The sequence below is a fragment of the Antrostomus carolinensis genome, unplaced genomic scaffold, assembly GCF_000700745.2.
Source record: "Antrostomus carolinensis isolate BGI_N321 unplaced genomic scaffold, ASM70074v2 scaffold8719, whole genome shotgun sequence".
Classification (NCBI taxonomy): domain Eukaryota; kingdom Metazoa; phylum Chordata; class Aves; order Caprimulgiformes; family Caprimulgidae; genus Antrostomus; species Antrostomus carolinensis.
The window spans coordinates 16,833-25,635 of NW_010336368.1; the positions used below are offsets into that span (position 1 = coordinate 16,833).

The 8,803-nt window shown below is 46.5% G+C and overlaps 1 pseudogene; it reads right to left on the reverse strand.

Moving 5' to 3' along the window:
- Window positions 1-683: 683 nt before the first annotated feature.
- Window positions 684-1,361, reverse strand: LOC104530278 (patched domain-containing protein 1 pseudogene; annotated as a pseudogene).
- Between the last annotated feature and the right edge of the window lie 7,442 nt (window positions 1,362-8,803).

The window sequence follows — 8,803 nt, forward strand, 5'->3', positions numbered from 1 at the left end:
GGAGATGAAGACACCTCTGCCGGCACCAGAGCCAGGGAGTGGCTGATGCCGCTTTCTCCACAGCCCTCTGCTGTGGGATGCGCTGGCACTAACCAGACGGGTCCGTCCCTGACCAGAGGAGGCAAAGCTCTCCACCCCAGGGCTGTGAAACCCTCCCTAAGCTCACTCAGCCAACATAGGGGCTTCAGGAGAAACACAACCCAGAACCGAGCACCACCCTTATTCCACAGACAGACGCCTGTCAAGCCAGGACAGCACCACTCTGCTCTCCCGAGCAGCCAGCGCTCTCTGAACACCCAACGCGCGCAGCCCCTTTGATCTCCCAGCACAGCTGACGCTGTCATTACAGCATGGGGACCTCTGCAAAGGTTTCCCTCCAACACTGGCTGCCAAAACCAGAAACATCCATAGGAAAGCAGCAGCTGGGCTCCCCCCTTGCATGAGGCACGGCATTTGCACGTCCCTGTTCCTCGCTATCGTGCTGGCACTATCTCCTATGGCAGAACGCTATGCCACACCAGAGCCCCAAGCATGATTTTAACGTCCCGCCGCAGCACAAAGAGTTTGGGCAAAGAGGTCGTGTGGATTTGGCATGGGGCAGTGTTGCAGGGAGGAGGCACCGGGAGCCATGCAGTGATGCTTCTCTGCTTGCTGGGAAATGCGTCAAGGAGGCACAAACACACAAAAGAGAGAGGAGAGAGGAGATAGTTACCTAACATGACGAAGGGGATTCCCAGGAAGGTGGAATTGTATTTACCACCAGTGAGATTGATGATCCCAGCTGCAGTCAGGGTGGCAAGGGTCACGGTCAGCAATCCCAGCAGGCCAAGCCAGGGTTTGCTGCGGACACAATCCTGCATGGAGCAGCAGAGAATGGCCAAGGTGACCACAAGGACCAAGCTTGTGATCAGGTAGCGTTCTGACACCCTGCTCGTCTTCTGGAAATCCTCCTTCAGCGAAGAAGAAGTGAAAGGATACATTTTCACTTTCCTGTTGGATTTCTGGAAAAGTTCAACAGTGTCACAAAAAATGGATTCCCACTTCTCTGCCACCATGTCATTCAAGGAGTTGATTGCCTGCAAGTAGTAGGTGAGCTGAATGGCTTCTGCAGACTTCACCCGGTCTTTGCTGTGCACAGTAACCCCACCAAGCTGATGCCCATTATACACTTCCCTGCCATCCTTTAAGTGAGTAATCGGATAAGTGATTGCAAAATTAGTTCGATTAGAAGAACGAGCAGCCTTTAATTCCTCCAGTACATGCACTATGTCGTCCACTATGCATGTCTTGTCATTGTTCAGGATACATATATGGGCAAACGTGTAATTGAAACCAGGTCTTTGAACTTGGGCAGAGTGCAACTACAAGGTAAAGAGAAATCACACACGTTATTCATCAGTTCATCTTGCACAGTAGCAGCCAGAACAACAGCGGCTCCTCACCTCCGTCCCTTTCTTTCCTATCTGATCCAAGCAACAACAACCAAAGTTCTGGTGACTGCAGTATTAACAGCACACTGATTGCAAAGAGGGAGACATGCATTAAGACAGCAGTTATTATTCCCCTATATATGTCCTTTGCTGGTAACTCAGGTGTGTTGTGACTTGTCTGCATCTGCGCAATGCGCATCTCCCCTTCGGCCTCTCTAAATAAACAAAGTCAAAAGGCCCGGATCTCCACTTTCAGGTGATCTGGATGAACATAAAAGGGACAGCTACAGCCCAACCGTGCCTGGTAACACTGTCCTGCTCGGGATTGCCAAACTACTCTCTCGACAGACAAACTTCAGGCACAGAGGGCAGAGGAGCGGCGTGACGGGGGGTGCCGGCCGCAGGAAATGCTGGCAGCGGCGGGGGACAGGCACTTGCTCCCAGCAAAGGACAGGCCACAGCTGCACATCCCAAGTGTAGATAGAGACTGTTGGCACAGCAAAAGATAGCTGGCATTAATTAATTTGCCCACTTTTCCCCTCCCTCTTTCCCCCATCAAATCCTCAGCAAGTCTGAGAGTGGGAAGTAATGGCAGAGAATGACACTGGTTTTCTCTTTCTCTCTCCAGGAGGTTGTGTTCATCAGGGAAAGCCCTAATTTCAGGGCCTGCAGGTTATTACCAATTATTATTTGGTCTAGCACCTCTCAGCTCTGTAAGTTGTTTTGCACCCTTCTGAAATTTCCCAAGCCTGAGCTCTGACCCAAAGTGCATTCAGTTATTTTTGAGCATCAGAAGGGCAGAAAAATTACTCTCTCTTCTTGAAAAAAAATAAAGAAAACTCTTGCAACCTTTTCTGAATCTGTTTTAGTCAATAAAGAAGCAAGGAATCTAAAAGATGGTAAGGGAATAGCCCCAACAGGCTGAGGTTACAGAGTTTTTCAAAAAGTAGAATATTGAGCTTGCTAAGGTTGGGAGCCTCAGGAAAGTGCAAGTTGGGTTTTTTTTTTGCAAAATGTGCATGTCTCACCCACCATCACTATTTAACTCCTTCTGTGCCACTCTAGTTGTGCAGAATGTACCATGACCTTCCGTAAAGATGCTGCTGAGGCCAAGGTGACGTTACCCACCGCCAGAAGCCTGAGCAGACATTCCCTGCGGCTGCCACATCCTTCATCATGAAGAGCCACGAAGTTCAGGAAGGGGCTCCCTTTGTTCTTTTCCAGCAGGCATGGGGGGTACCCCATGGGACATCCCAAATGCTGGGGGGGCCCTGCACGCCACTGGGTACGTGCTTTGTGCGTGGCTTGGTGAGGTACCCAATTCTCTCGAGGTGTCAGCAGGGACACTCGCCTGCTGCTGGGTCCCAGCAATCCCCATGGACGTGGCAGTCTGCACAGCCCGCTCGCTCGGACAGCCACGTCTGCTGCTGTGGGGAGTAAATCACAGGATCTGCTGTGAGGAACTGCATGGATTTGTCCTTTGGTCCCTTCTACACCAAGGGAAATGGTTGTAGGAGCATTGCAAAGGTGTGGCGACACAACCAGAGCTGATAAAAAAGAAGGAGAAGCCCTCCTTCACCTGCAAAGCGGGGAAACCACAGCTCTTCCAGGGAGCTGAACAGCCAAATTAAGAATGACTATAATTTCTTTTCCTTAAAGAGGAAATAGTTATTTTTTGCCTTCAGATTTTGAGCAAGACAATGAAAACTGTCTACAGGGAGATGATTCCTTTTTTTTTCTACTTGTGTATGTTGTTTTCCACTGTAATCCAAAGAGGCTGTTATGCGCAGTAAAGAGGCTGGGATTAGGTGATACTTAATGGAACTAGTTCCTTCTGAAGCCAAACACTGATTAAAAAAAAATAGAAGATAAGGTACATAAGAGCAGTAGAGCCTATATACTCATCTGGTGGCAACAGACAAAATGCCTAATAATCACAGCTAAAATCCTGTGTCTGTTGAAGTTAAACAGTCATAGTGACTTTTCTGTGGTATTTCAGACCTATTTGCATAAACCCCCCACCATTTATATAATACTATGACTCTGATTGTTTTGTGATTACATTGCATAATCTGTGATGGGTATGAACTTAATTACACTGCCTTCGTTCCTCAGGACGATATGACATCACACAGGGAAAGATTACAAAATTCCTGTATTCCCAACTGGTTTCTCTAGCAGCTTGTGGGTATGTTTTTCCACATTTGAGTAGTTTTTATTTTCAACAGACCAACAGTTCAATATTGACATTAGAAAGACAGGTTTGAGAAATGAAGTGAACTAACAAATCTCTTCACAGTACTGTGAGAACACAATACCTGGCCATGGTGAGAAACAAAATTCCCCATCGTGGTGGGAAAACAAATAACTGTTTGTACAATAGATTAGGGACTTTTGCACAACTTTCTTCTAAAACGAAACAAATGCAGAGATGTGCAGGAACATGCCAAGGAAATGAGCCTGGATGGGGAATTCTTCACATCTTTCCAGTTTGTTTCTGCAAAGCTCTACTTTGCAAGAGCTGTTTTGGGGTACAAATTCGAATGTATGTCATTACAGTTTGAGGAAAATGCCATAATTTAATGACTCAACGACAGATATGTGATTTTAAGTTTTTTACAATGGCAGCTACCGTATGGTTTTCATTGACAACACTTGTAAAATCACGTCATATAAAGAAGCGCAGCTGAGGACAACTAGGAAGAATAGAAGGAATTTCCTGCCTGTATTAGATTCACAAAACAACTCCTTCAGAGAGGATCCAACAAGTGACACAATGCAGAAGAAACTAAACTGTCATGCAACTTTTATCAATGTGTGTTGCTGTTTACCTATCCTGCCTCACTGCTGCCTTTGCTTCCTTCTACATCTGAAGTACTTTCTTTTAATACTTAGGTTATAAAATAAACTCATCTGTCACAGCTGTTACTTCATCTTTTCCAAAAGGCTAGAAGTTAAATGTCATACTTAAAATACTAATTTCTTCTTGGAAATGATCATTTTGGTCTCAGGAGCCCGTCCTGCAGCAACGGCCCAGTGCCTCCTCTGAGGCCATGCTGGGCTGGACTGGGCGCTGTGTTTGGGGGGACCAGCCCATGGCACCTCCCTGTGCTGGGGCTTTGGGGAGCAGAGGGGCACAGGCAGCCAGCCCTTTGTCACAGCACATCCTGGCAGCCGAGCAGCCCCCAGACCTGTTGCACACTCATGCTGCTTAGAGCAGCTCTGAGACATACCTCAAGCTTTGCCAGTGGCCACACTCTTTGGTCTTGGAGTGGAGGCAAACAGCCAAAGAGGACAAGAACTTGCCATTCCTTCCATCCCAGCAAAGTATGCTGAGCCCATCATGCCTGAGGATTCAGCTCTGGGAGGCCTGACTCAGACTTCCATCCTCAAGACAAGCACACTGCTTTACCTGCACTTTGCTTTTCAGACCAGATCTTAGAAAGCAAACCTCTGTCACCTCAGTACTGGGTAGGGGTGTGCTGCAGCATGGCTGCAGGCTTCTCACCCTTTGCTTGTCCATGGCAGCCCATGCACCGTGGGGCTGCTGCCTCTTCCCAGCCGAGAGCTGCAGTCCCACCACACTCTCCTCTCTGCTGCCAGCTGGGGATTCAACTGCGGCCATGCAGGTTTTTTCCACTTGGATCCAGAGCCCACATCCATAGCCCCAGGTGACTGGCTTCCACAGAAAACAGAAGTTCCAAGAGGTTACAAGGGCACATCCTACAGATTCAAGGGATTCCACGGTCTGCAATTTGGCTTGCCTACGGTACACCAGGAGGTCCCCCAGGAAACTTCAGTCTGTTAACAGGAGATGGTAAAGGCTGTTGTGTGTGATGGGGACAACATCAGCAATATGCTAATATATAATGCATATTGCATTCCTCAGTGCAGCAGATTTTAATAGCAAGTAACCACATTTTGAATAAACCTGGCACCTAGTACTGGGACAAATGACTGACCACCAGATTCTCATTTATCCAGCTGGTTTTTTATCCTTACCAATCCTATTAGGAGAAAGGGAGATTTAAAGGAATAACAAAAGCTGAATGAATGTTTTTTCTTGAAGGGAGACATGCACTGCTTGCTCATCGCTCACAGCTTTTTCTGCTAGCTGACAGTGCAAGGAACCAAAAAGCAGTTTACTGCTGAGATGCCACAGCACTGCAGCAGGAGAACTGCACATCGCCTAAGCTCCCTTGCCACAGTGGCACACTGTTCCTGAAAGCACTCAGGCACGAAATAATAACTTCCACCTCCCCCTCTCATTGTCATTTAAACAGTGACTATCGCTTGCAATTCCCCTTTCCCTTCCAAAGATGGTGTTTGTGTGTGTCCCATACCACGCCAGAGATAACTAGAACAGTTTTCTCTTCCTCCAGCCTTCAGCTATTTGCATTTGGTAACATCTTGGTCTTGGTCTTTGTTTACTCTAAGTCCCATGCTCACTTGGCTATTTATTTCAGACAGACAGGAAAGACGGCTTCAACTGGGAGACAAATCTCCTTCTGCAAATACCTGTTGGTGAGGGCTGTACTGGTCTCACATATCCACACCAAGCCACGTTTCAGCCTGTGGCACAGCTGACAGATGAGATGTGGTGAAACTGCACTGCCTCACTGGCTGGTTTTGCCCGTGGGCCAGGGAGGGGATGCCAGGAGGCAAAACCTAAAATCCCTTAATTTATCCTGGGCTAAATCATTTGCCCCTGGGCCTCAGTGCTGCAGCTGCAAAGATTTCTTCAAGCTGTTTTTGGCCACTGGTCCTCCTACCTCTGCCATCGGCACAGGAAGTCAGGTGCCAGGAACCAGAGTCTCCCAGTCAGCTCAGTCTGGCTGTCCCTGGATGGCCAAGCCCCTGTCCCCCAGCCCTGCACTGGGCTCTGTGAGACGGCTCTTCCTCATACAGAGCTTGGCACAACTTTCAGCAGTGGCAGCAAAGCTGAACCTGATGGCAAAGGGCTTGTACTTAGAGATGTATAGTCAGGACAGAAAGGAAAGCTTAATTTTATTCTTAAGTCTATGAAAAAGATGCAGGGAGTTTCAAGAAGGGGTGAGGAAAACCTCTAGCCCCTTAGCTTTGTTGAGAAGTCCTTTCTTTAATTCAAAAGTGAGCAGGTTTTACCAGAATTTTGTCATTTTAATCAGGTAACAAAAAAAGTCTGCAGCCTCCCTGCGAAGCAAACAGATCCCATCCCAGCAGGGAGGGGTTAGAAACTGCTGATTCATTTGCAAAATGGTCCAATCCCAGAAATCCTTTAAGCCCACATTACATAATCTGCTACCCAGATCAAAGCTACAGGCAAAGGGGATGAGGCTGGAGGACCCAGCGATGGTCACTGCTGTCCCACACGGGTCTCACCTCGCTGGCAGCACAGCTTTGCTCCCAGGGAAACTCGGCGGCAAGAGCAACAGCTACGTGCAACGGGACACTTCAGTCTTGCCAAGCTCCTATTCCCAGCTCATGGAAAGACATCCCAGCTCACATGGGAGCTGCCTCAGAGTCACAGCCACCATTTTAAATATGAAGGGTGTGTACAACTACCTTCTGCTTATCATATATACCACAAAAATGTGTTTGGTTTTCCTGCTAAAAAAAAGTGACGTCCAGTGTTTTATAAGGGACATTACTCATCGTAAAGGACTTTGACTATGCTTTTTTACTTGACATATAGCCGATAAATGGCCAACTAGACAAAACTAGCTAGATATACAGATGTCCTCCTGTACTGTGAATGATCTGGCACACACAGAGACATGTTTTACTCACAGGAGTAAGATCTTCACAATGCTGTAATACTTTTGTTGTTGTTGTTGTTGCTATTACTTCACTCTATTTAGTCTTTTGGTCTACACCTGATGGTTCAAATTAAAAATGAGCTTGACTCTAGTCAGTGTTGCCAACTCTTACAAGTTTTTTTACTGTCATTTTCACCAAGTCTGGTTTTTCTCTGAGCCCTGGAGCCTGAAGTATTGTGATTGTAAAAAAAAGAAATCTCAGCTTTCATTAAAAAAAAGATGTCTGATCTCATGTTATGGAGGAAAGCCTGAGAAGGCTCAAAAATAAACTAAAGAATGAACTCATTATCTATTACTGTTTAAAATCTCATCACTGTTCTGGGTTCAAGACTGAAAAACTAGAAAGAAGGATGAAGACAATGATTTTTTAATATATGCTTCATTTTCATGTGAAGCTGGTTTACTCTTTTGGTAATTTTTACAGGTAACTTCTGCCAAGGAAAATGAAGAGGAGAAAAAGCCTTTAATGGATTGCTATAAATTTATCCACTTTTTCTATGATCTCAGTAATCTCTGGCATTTCATATCTTTGCAGAGTGCTTTTTTATTCCCTTCAAGAGATGGCCTCAGTCAAAATGTAAAAGGGTTATGAGAGGGAAAAGACTTGCCCAGCTTGCAGTTTAATTCATGAAAGAAAACACTGTGGGCTCTGCAGACATCGGCAGAATTACACTATTAAGAGTGTATTTTCATCAGAAGAAGGTGTGGGGAGGGAAGGCATGGGAGCCTCCCAACGGGACGGTGCCCTGCTGTCACTCTGAGACTATGGGTCCAGGGCAGAGGTTCAAAGGGGGCTGGTGGGCAGCAGCCTCCTGAACAAGCCAGTCCGGCTGAGGGATGGACAGCCTGCGCACAGCCCATGGACGAAGCCAACAGATCCTAACGGCTCAGGATAAACACGAGAAGTTGCAGCTGAAGAGCATGCACCGAGGAACGCTATGGGTAGCTGGGCTCTTTTCCTAGCAGTGCTACAATCAGGTTTCCTGAAGAGAGACTAAGATACTAATTAAGCAAGCTATGTATTTTTGCAACTATTTTTTTTTCAGCTGGCCAAAATACAGTGACTTATATTTTCTCCAAACAATTTTCATGTAAATAAAATCTAAAAATTGTTTAAACTACATGTCACCAACAACTATTAGTGCTTGAACTGGCAGATGTGTGTGAATTTACATATCCATCTGCCTTCTTGGTAGCTACAGAAAATTGCTAGATCTGATTTTTCTTTTCTAATCTGAATTGGAAAAGCTTTTCTAATTAATACTGTCTTAATTCTAACCATCGTCCTGGTAATTCTGCCTAAATTTGTCCCACCAAGGGAAGCTCACTCTGGTTTTTGGGCCAAGCACTGTCAGAGGACAGGATGCCTGGGCAGCAGAAACCCTGCCCCTGGCGCATGGCTCCAAGGTGGATTTTTCACGATGGTGAAAAAAGACAAAAACTCTGCTCCTGCTGCTGGTTTCACATCAGCTCTACGGTGGCCTTCTCCATGCATCTCGGAACTCTCCACAGACACCTCTCCATCCTTACAGCACTTCTCAGCGAGCTGAAGACACTAAAAGCTGCACGCTTTTA